This window comes from Phyllobates terribilis, unplaced genomic scaffold, assembly GCF_046119375.1.
Source record: "Phyllobates terribilis strain yellow unplaced genomic scaffold, ASM4611937v1 Scaffold_2__4_contigs__length_985480577, whole genome shotgun sequence".
Classification (NCBI taxonomy): Eukaryota; Metazoa; Chordata; class Amphibia; order Anura; family Dendrobatidae; genus Phyllobates; species Phyllobates terribilis.
Genome location: NW_027362762.1, coordinates 475,885,014 through 475,893,087, shown reverse-complemented (window position 1 = coordinate 475,893,087; position 8,074 = coordinate 475,885,014).

The following is an 8,074-nucleotide window of genomic DNA, read 5'->3' as shown; positions in this document are numbered from 1 at the left end:
CCCTATTTTCCTTTGTGTTGTCAAGAAGGACAGACCAGTATTTGTATAACCCTGAATGCTGTCTTCTATTGGTCTGTGAATAATGATGTTTGTTACTATGCTAATTGCATATTATACTAAGCTAGTGTAATGCACACGCCCGGACTGACTGGCGTGTGCGTGTTTAGTGGTTCCACTGTGCCATGAACCGGAGAGTGCCTGGAGGTGCGTAACTAAGTATCTGCTCGATCCAACCAAGGTTGCACGACGGCATACGACGCCAGTGCACCAGGGAGGAACCGAGCAGAGGGGCCAGGGTCTACTCCAGGTCAGATCCGGACACGGCTGTTGACCCACACCGGGGAATACAGGAACAGGCAGGCTAGAGCGCAGGCTGGGTAGGGTCCAGTACAGACTGGGAGACGAGTTCAGAGCCGCAGATGCGGTAAACAAACTGAGTAAAGAGAAACCGCAGGTGCGGTAGACAAGGCTGAGCAGAGCGAAACCGCAGACGCGGTAGACAGGGCTGAGAAGAGCGAAACCGCAGACGCGGTGGACAAAGCTGAGCAGAGCAAAACCGCAGACGCGGTAGACAAGACTGAGCAGAGCAGAACCGCAGACGCGGTAGACAAGGCTGAGCAAAGCGAAACCGCAGACGCGGTAGACAAGGCTGAGCAGAGCGAAACGCAGACGCGGTAGACAAGGCTGAGCAGAGCAAAACCGCAGAAGCGGTGGACAAGGCTGAGCAAAGCAAAACCGCAGACGCGGTGGACAAGGCTGAGCAAAGCAAAAACGCAGACGCGGTGGACAAGGCTGAGCAGAGCAAAACGCAGACGCGGTAGACAAGGCTGAGCAGAGCAAAACGCAGACGCGGTAGACAAGGCTGAGCAGAGCAAAACCGCAGACGCGGTGGACAAGGCTGAGCAAAGCGAAACCGCAGACGTGGTGGACAGGGCTGAGCAAAGCGAAACCGCAGACGCGGTGGACAAGGCTGAGCAGAGCGAAACCGCAGACGCGGTGGACAAGGCTGAGCAGAGCGAAACCGCAGACACGGTGGACAAGGCTGAACAGAGCAAAACCGCAGATGCGGTGGACAAGGCTGAGCAGAGCGAAACCGCAGACGCGGTGGATAAGGCTGAGCAGAGCGAAACCGCAGACGCGGTGGACAAGGCTGAGCAGAGCGAAACCGCAGACGCGGTGGACAAGGCAGAGCAGAGCGAAACCGCAGACGCGGTGGACAAGGCTGAGCAGAGCGAAACCGCAGACGCGGTGGACAAGGCTGAGCAGAGCGAAACTTAAGACGCGGTGGACAAGGCTGAGATAAATCGCCGAAGAGGTAAACAAAGACAAAGCAAAAGGGAAAGGGCTCTGTTCACACGGAACAGACTGGAAAAGAAAAGCAGAACCAGATACACACAAGGTACTTGCAAAGAAGTAGCAAAAGGACTCCAACTCACAAACGAAAGTACAATGACAACGAGTAGAAGTTAGGTGCAGGTTCAGACTCTACAGAAAAAGGGAGCAAACGGACATAAAGACAAAACAGGTAAGAAGCTAGGAGACAGTTCAGACAAGAACAGTTACTGCAACAAAATGCAGGAACGAGCCTAGGTAAAACCAAGTGCTGGTTCAGACACTGCAGAAAAAGGGAGCAAACGGATATAAAGACAAAACAGGTAAGAAACTAGGAGACAGTTCAGACAAGAACAGTTACTGCAACAAAATGCAGGAACGAGCCTAGGTAAAGCCAAGTGCTGGTTCAGACACTGCAGAAAAAGGGAACAAACGGACATAAAGACAAAACAGGTAGGAAGCTAGGAGACAGTTCAGACAGGAACTGTACTGCAACAAATACAGGAGCGAGTCTGGGTATGCGGCCCCCAAAGGGCGAGACAAACAGGCTAGGAGCGTGTTCAGACAGGCCTGGAAATACAGCCTCCAGGAAGGCAGAGAGACAGCTGGATAGAGTGCACAAACAGGACACAGTTCAGACACAGGAACTGATACCGTAAGGCAGGAAACATAGACAGGACCTGGCATGTCAGCGACCAGAAGCCAACTGACAGAACAAGATGCTCAGGCCAGGATTCCAAGGAGGAGCTGGGTTAAATACCAGATGACAGACAGCAATAGGCTGAGGACGCATCAGGGGAGTGTCAGCAGCAGCTACAAGACACAGGAAGTTCAGCGGGCGTCGCCCTAAACAGCATGAGCAAAGCGAAGCAGACAACATGGAAAGAAGCCAGAGTGGCAGTCTGGACTGGAGATCAAGTGCGCGCTCTTGCACAGTGGGAGATGGACCACTATGCAAGGACGCCGCCAGGTATGTTACAGCTAGCTAGATGTTTATTTACAAGAGCCCGCTGCTATACCAACTATGTAAATTGCTTAGCTCAAACAAGGAGACCTGAGTAAGCCCTGCGTCTTTACCTCTGACCTGTGACTGATGACCTTAGTCACAAATGTAAATATAAAAAAAATGTTCTATCCTGCTGCAAAGAGATTTGAAACAGAGATTGGAAAGAGACTTTACAGAGAGAATCAAAGATCAGACAGTCTCTTCAAGACATCAGCTTGGTAGCATGGCTTTACCCAGAGAGACACAGATTTGGATTCTACATGATTCCAGCCTAAGGATATATGGCTCTTACTGGAAAGATACGGATCTGCTCCATTGACCATCAAAGAGCCCATGGATACATTTGGGGAGACCAGGTTGGGACGATGAAGTCACCTGGCCCCATGGAGATGTTGTTTGGGGTTGCCAGGAGGGACCCTCCAGTCTCCTTGAACCCATGTAGACATTCGAAGAAGCTAGATCGGGACCAGCCGGTCATCTGGCCCCATGGAAACTCTCAGAGAGGCCAGGGTGGGACCCTCAGATCTCCTGGCCTTGTACCTCGATGGAATGTCGGCTTCCTAAGCTTGCTGCTACCTGCTCTCTGTGGGGGCCCGCCAAAAGCGGGGGGGCACTGGTTGAGGTAGTTGGCCCTGGAAGTCCTAAAGTCGCAGCTGTTCTATCCCAGGGGGGCCAGCGGAAGGGTGAGGCTGTGTAGTGTTGTACCATCTTGGGTATTTGCTGGGACTGTTCTTGGTGTATGTTTTCCGTTTGGTGGTTCAATAAAGTATTGCCACACTGTTTTACCCTCACCCTGTGTTGTTTGAGTAGTATTACGCCCACGGAAGACCAAGTGTCTTCACAAGGCCCTCCTCTATGTCTCTTCAAAGGGGTATTGGAGCGCGTCCTAATGTTTGTCAGCCCAGCCATTCACTGCATACGCAATAACAGTATAGGAGACCCACTCCTTTATAATGGGAAAAACATTTTTAATGAGGCCCTCCAATATGTCTCTTTAAATTGGTATTGGAGTGCGTCCTAATTTTTGGCAGCCCTTGAACTTGCTCCATAAGCAATAACAGTATAGGAGACCCACTACTTAATAATGGAAAATACATTTTTAACTGAGGCCCTCCACTACGTCGCTTCAAATTAGTCTTGGCGTGCGTCCTAATTTTTGGCAGCCCTTGAACTTTCTGCATACGCAATAACAATATAGGAGACCCACTCCTTAATAATTTTAAAAACAAGTTTTATGAGAACCTTCACTACATCTCTTCAAATTGGTATTGGACAGCGTCCTAATTTTTGGCAGCCCTTGAACTTGCTGCACACGCAATAACAGCATAGGAGACCCATTCCTTAATAATGGAAAATACATTTTTAACTGAGGCCCTCCACTACGTCTCTTCACATTGGTATTGGAGTGCATCCTAATTTTTGGCAGCCCATGAACTTGCTGCATAAGCAATAACACGCACAAAGCCCATAATTTAAAGATAAGCCTTTAGGGTCTCAGTCAGGCCCTACGGTTCTTCATGAATCACTCCATTACAATTAGTAAAAAAAACAAAAGGAATATATGATTTAAGCAAAAGATTAGAAAATATTTATTGAAAAATACACTTAATTGGACATACTTCATAAAAAAACAGGACAGCAAGGAGTGGAATGTATACACTCCGTACATATGGATAAGAGGACAAAAGTGCTTTGACGGGGTCCATAGTGTACTGAAGAACACCAAGTATGGGGTGCAAATAGCATCTAGGCAATGTAAAAAGCACTTGGACACAGTGGAGCATGAGACATTTTGGCTTTGTACAAAAAATGACACTAGTGCTTCTAGGTTAATGTAAAAAGTACTTGGGCACAATGCAACATGCTTATAACGGCAGAGCAACTAGCAGGGTCATAGAGACATATAAGTGAACACTATAAGACCCAGTGGTCAAATAGAGATGATCATGACTCCAACAGTTACTCTTACCGCGAGATGTGTACAGAGGGGATGGTAGAAAGTGGACCAGGTGAAGGGGCAGTCCCCACACGGACCTCCAACGAGTGTTTTGTGTGGCTTTTTCAAGGAGGAGGGTACCATGTCAAAAATGCGGGCAAGGACCTGTTTAAGGTGGAGCCGAAGGGTCTTGTGGCATCCCACATGACCGATCGTAACATCCACACAAGCTGTGTGAGCGGTGCGCGCATGCCTAGCCTGCCGCGTCATTAAGACGACGCCCCCAACCATCACAGAGGGCGGCGCATGAACAGGAGCAAGCTGGAAAGACCCGGAGCTCCCGAGCAAGGGCCGCAGACGCTCAGATGCTGGAGGCGCCCAGGTGATCGTTGGACGCCAGAGAGCGCGCACCACAGACAAAGAACAAAGTAAGTATCAAAGATATACATGATTCCATGAAATGAGAATCCATAAAAAGACAGAAATTATAAGGGAGAAGATACAATCTCTAACAAATATTAATAATGTTGCCTCAGATGTCCCGGGCAAGAGGATAGGTCCAAAGGCAGAGATGATCACATCAGTAGTAGTCTTTTGATATTCTCCATATACCAAGGTCAACCCAGCGGAGGAGTTCATCTTAATGAATACAGATGGCCAGGTCCAGAAGTAAAATATGACATGATACTGACGCGCCCCCTGGGCCATGTGCAAGGGATACCCGGAGCCGGATCTCGATGGGGGTAGTAGTCCTTGTGGCGGTGACCCGGTCCGTGCCCAGGGTGTCAAACTAAGTGGCAGTCTATGGCAGTAGATGTTAATTTGATCGACTACGCCACCCGTTGAGTGCGGCTTTGAAGCCGCCGCTGCAGAACAGTCCGCTGAGGCCGGTGGTATATGTGCAGCAGTGATGGTATAACCCCCAACGGGAGGGGTATGGCCTCAGGGCAGCAGGTGTGGATGATGGGTGTAGTTATGTTGTAGAAAGGAGAGTCAGAGACTTGAGGTGCAGTTTCAGGGTTTTTACTCACGGTTGTTCTCTCAGTTACTCTGGCCTTGAGTGACCACCCGAGCCGTGCTGCGTCCACCAGGTCCTGGACTCGGCTAACCCCCAGGCAGTTCTGGAGCGTGGTCCTGAGCTCCCTTCTCCCTCTCTTTCTCCTGGCCGTTCCCACCAGGGATCCACCTTTGGCCGGTTCCCTCGGGTCTCTTAGTGGTCAAACCTCCTCTGGGTTCCCTGACCCTATGCTTGGTGTGCCTTTCTGGTGGATTTGGTGAGGGTCGTGGCAAATCTTGACCACGACCTCCGGTTCCTGGTTGAGGATAAGTGGCCTCCACCAGTTCGGGTTCCGGTACCCGTGTCCGCCAACCCTTCACCCTTTCTGGTCTGTTTCTGGGTTCTTAGGGTTCCTTCTGACTCTGCTTCTCTGGGCCTTTCTTCCTCCTCTCTCTCTTCAATGCAGGCTTGGCCCTGGAGCTGGGCCCAGCCGGAGCCACAGCTCCCTGTCAGCCCTCCTGGCTGAGCTCCTCTGCTAAAAAGACCCTGTCCTAAGATGGTGCCCACCATATATACTCCCTCTATGTGTGAGCCCAGGTGACTAGCACCCAATGAGCTCCTAGCTTTACCCAGAGTACTCCCCCTATCTGCCCCTACACTACTGGGATGTTCCACCCCCCTCCCACTCCAGCCAGGGACAGACGCTGTCGTACCTGCACATATACTTGGTGGGAGTACCGTAGTTCTGTCCCCCGGAAATGGGATGTATGTAGTGCATGCAGCCTACTGAGCTCAGTCCCACACTCCATCCTTACCCGGGAGTGGAATACCACACCTCTGGCTTGAGGTGTAATACCCCTGTAGCAGCCGAATCCTCAGGGTGCTACAATACCACAATAGTGGGATCACTAAAAAATGAATACAAGAAATACAATTATAAGTAAAACAGAATCATATTGAATAAACGCAGGGAAAGCAACGGTCAATACAGTTAAAAACAGCACTTAGTCTATAAAGGAATAAAAAGAGGCGTGAGACTCAAAAGGAACAGGGAATCACAATCCCAAATAATTGAGGGTAAAAAAGCGGGGGGAAAAATTTGTCACAAGAAGGAAGAGAAGCTCAGGCTTTAATTTAGGCCATTCGGGGAAGTGGTGCCCAGTGTGACAATCCATGTGGCTTCACGCTGGGCCCGAGGTCGCCTGCCTTTACCTCCCCTCATGCCCATATGCACAATGTCAATTCCCCTAACCATAAGGGACTTGGGATCGCAATTATGGGCTTCCCGAAAGTGCACAATAACAGTATAGGAGACCCACTCCTTAATAAGGGGAAAAAAAGTACTGCGGCCCTTCACCACGTCTATTCAAAGTGGTATTGGAGTGAGTCCTAATTTTTAGCAGCCCTTGAACTTGCTGCATATGCAATTACAGTTTAGGAGACCCACTCCAATGTTGTATGTTGCAGTACCAGATGACCCTTGTTGAAGAATTATTAAAAAAAAAATCCCATCTGACAATGCTGGCGGGAGAGGTCACAGTTTCTTGGACAACCAAGGAGTACAGGCGAGGGAGAAACAAAGCAGATGCAGGGGAATGCTGTCAAAGGTCTGGGACAGTTTTCTCACACCCTTCCAGCGCCCAGGCCCGGATGCGTGGGTTACTCTGACAAGGAAGGAAAAGCTTTGGAAGACGCTGAAGGACTACCTTGGCGACCGTACTAGCGTCCTCCCTGATTCCTCTGTGCCTTACAACCATTGGGTATCCAAGCTGGACACGTGGCATGAACTGTCTCTCTACGCCTTGGAGGTCCTGGCCGCTAGCGTTTTGTCAGAGATGGTTTTTAGTGCCATCAGGGGCATTATAACATATACGCAATAACAGTATAGGAGACCCACTCCTTAATGGGAAGGTCAATTCAAATTGATTCTATATTCTACAATATTACCTCTCTTATCTGAAATTCGTTTATGGGTGAGCTATCGCAGTAAAGATAGCGTATTACACCAATTCAGCAACGTATTATTGCCTTATACTGCTGCAAAAAAAAATTAAAAATCTATTCTATTCCCTTTTGATACCACTGTTAGCTGTATTTACAGTAGGGACAGGTGAAAGGTATCTTCAGCTGGAGATGAGTGTTGTTCATTGTCGTCAAATACATGGCTTCCAGAGTGCATTACTTGATTGATATATTCCATGCACTCGTTGACCGATTCATATTGTTTAGCGGTGATCTTTACTCACAAATTCATGAAAGCAGGTAGGGTTGCTTGCGTCCCTTCAGTTTGTTGCTGCCACGTCCAAAAAATACCTTTATGGGGCCGGTTAAAATCTATTTTTTATTGTACAATATTACCTCTCATATCTGAGATTCGTGTACGGGTGACCTATAGCAGTTGGGATAGTGTCTTACAGGCATGCAGTCAGGGATTATTGTATTATACTCCGTGCTAGAAAAAAAAAAAAAAACTATTCCCTATTGATAAAGCTGTTAGCTGCTTTTAAAATAGGGACAGGCGCTAGATGGTAATATCAGCCGGAAACGAGTGTTCATTCCAGATGTGTCTGATCATGTCTCAAACACCACATGGCCAGCTAAGGTAGTAAAATGTTAAAATTACATTTACCGGTGAATGTATTTTTCACCGTTGAAAGTATTGCAAAAGTGCATCGAAAAAGCTACGTGTGAACATAGCCCAAGGTATGGAGGAGGATTTTTGTTTTTGGTCATTTATTTTGCCTTATATACAAGTCATTACCCTGGAAAGGATGTTCCTTAACATATTTCCCAGGAAAATCCA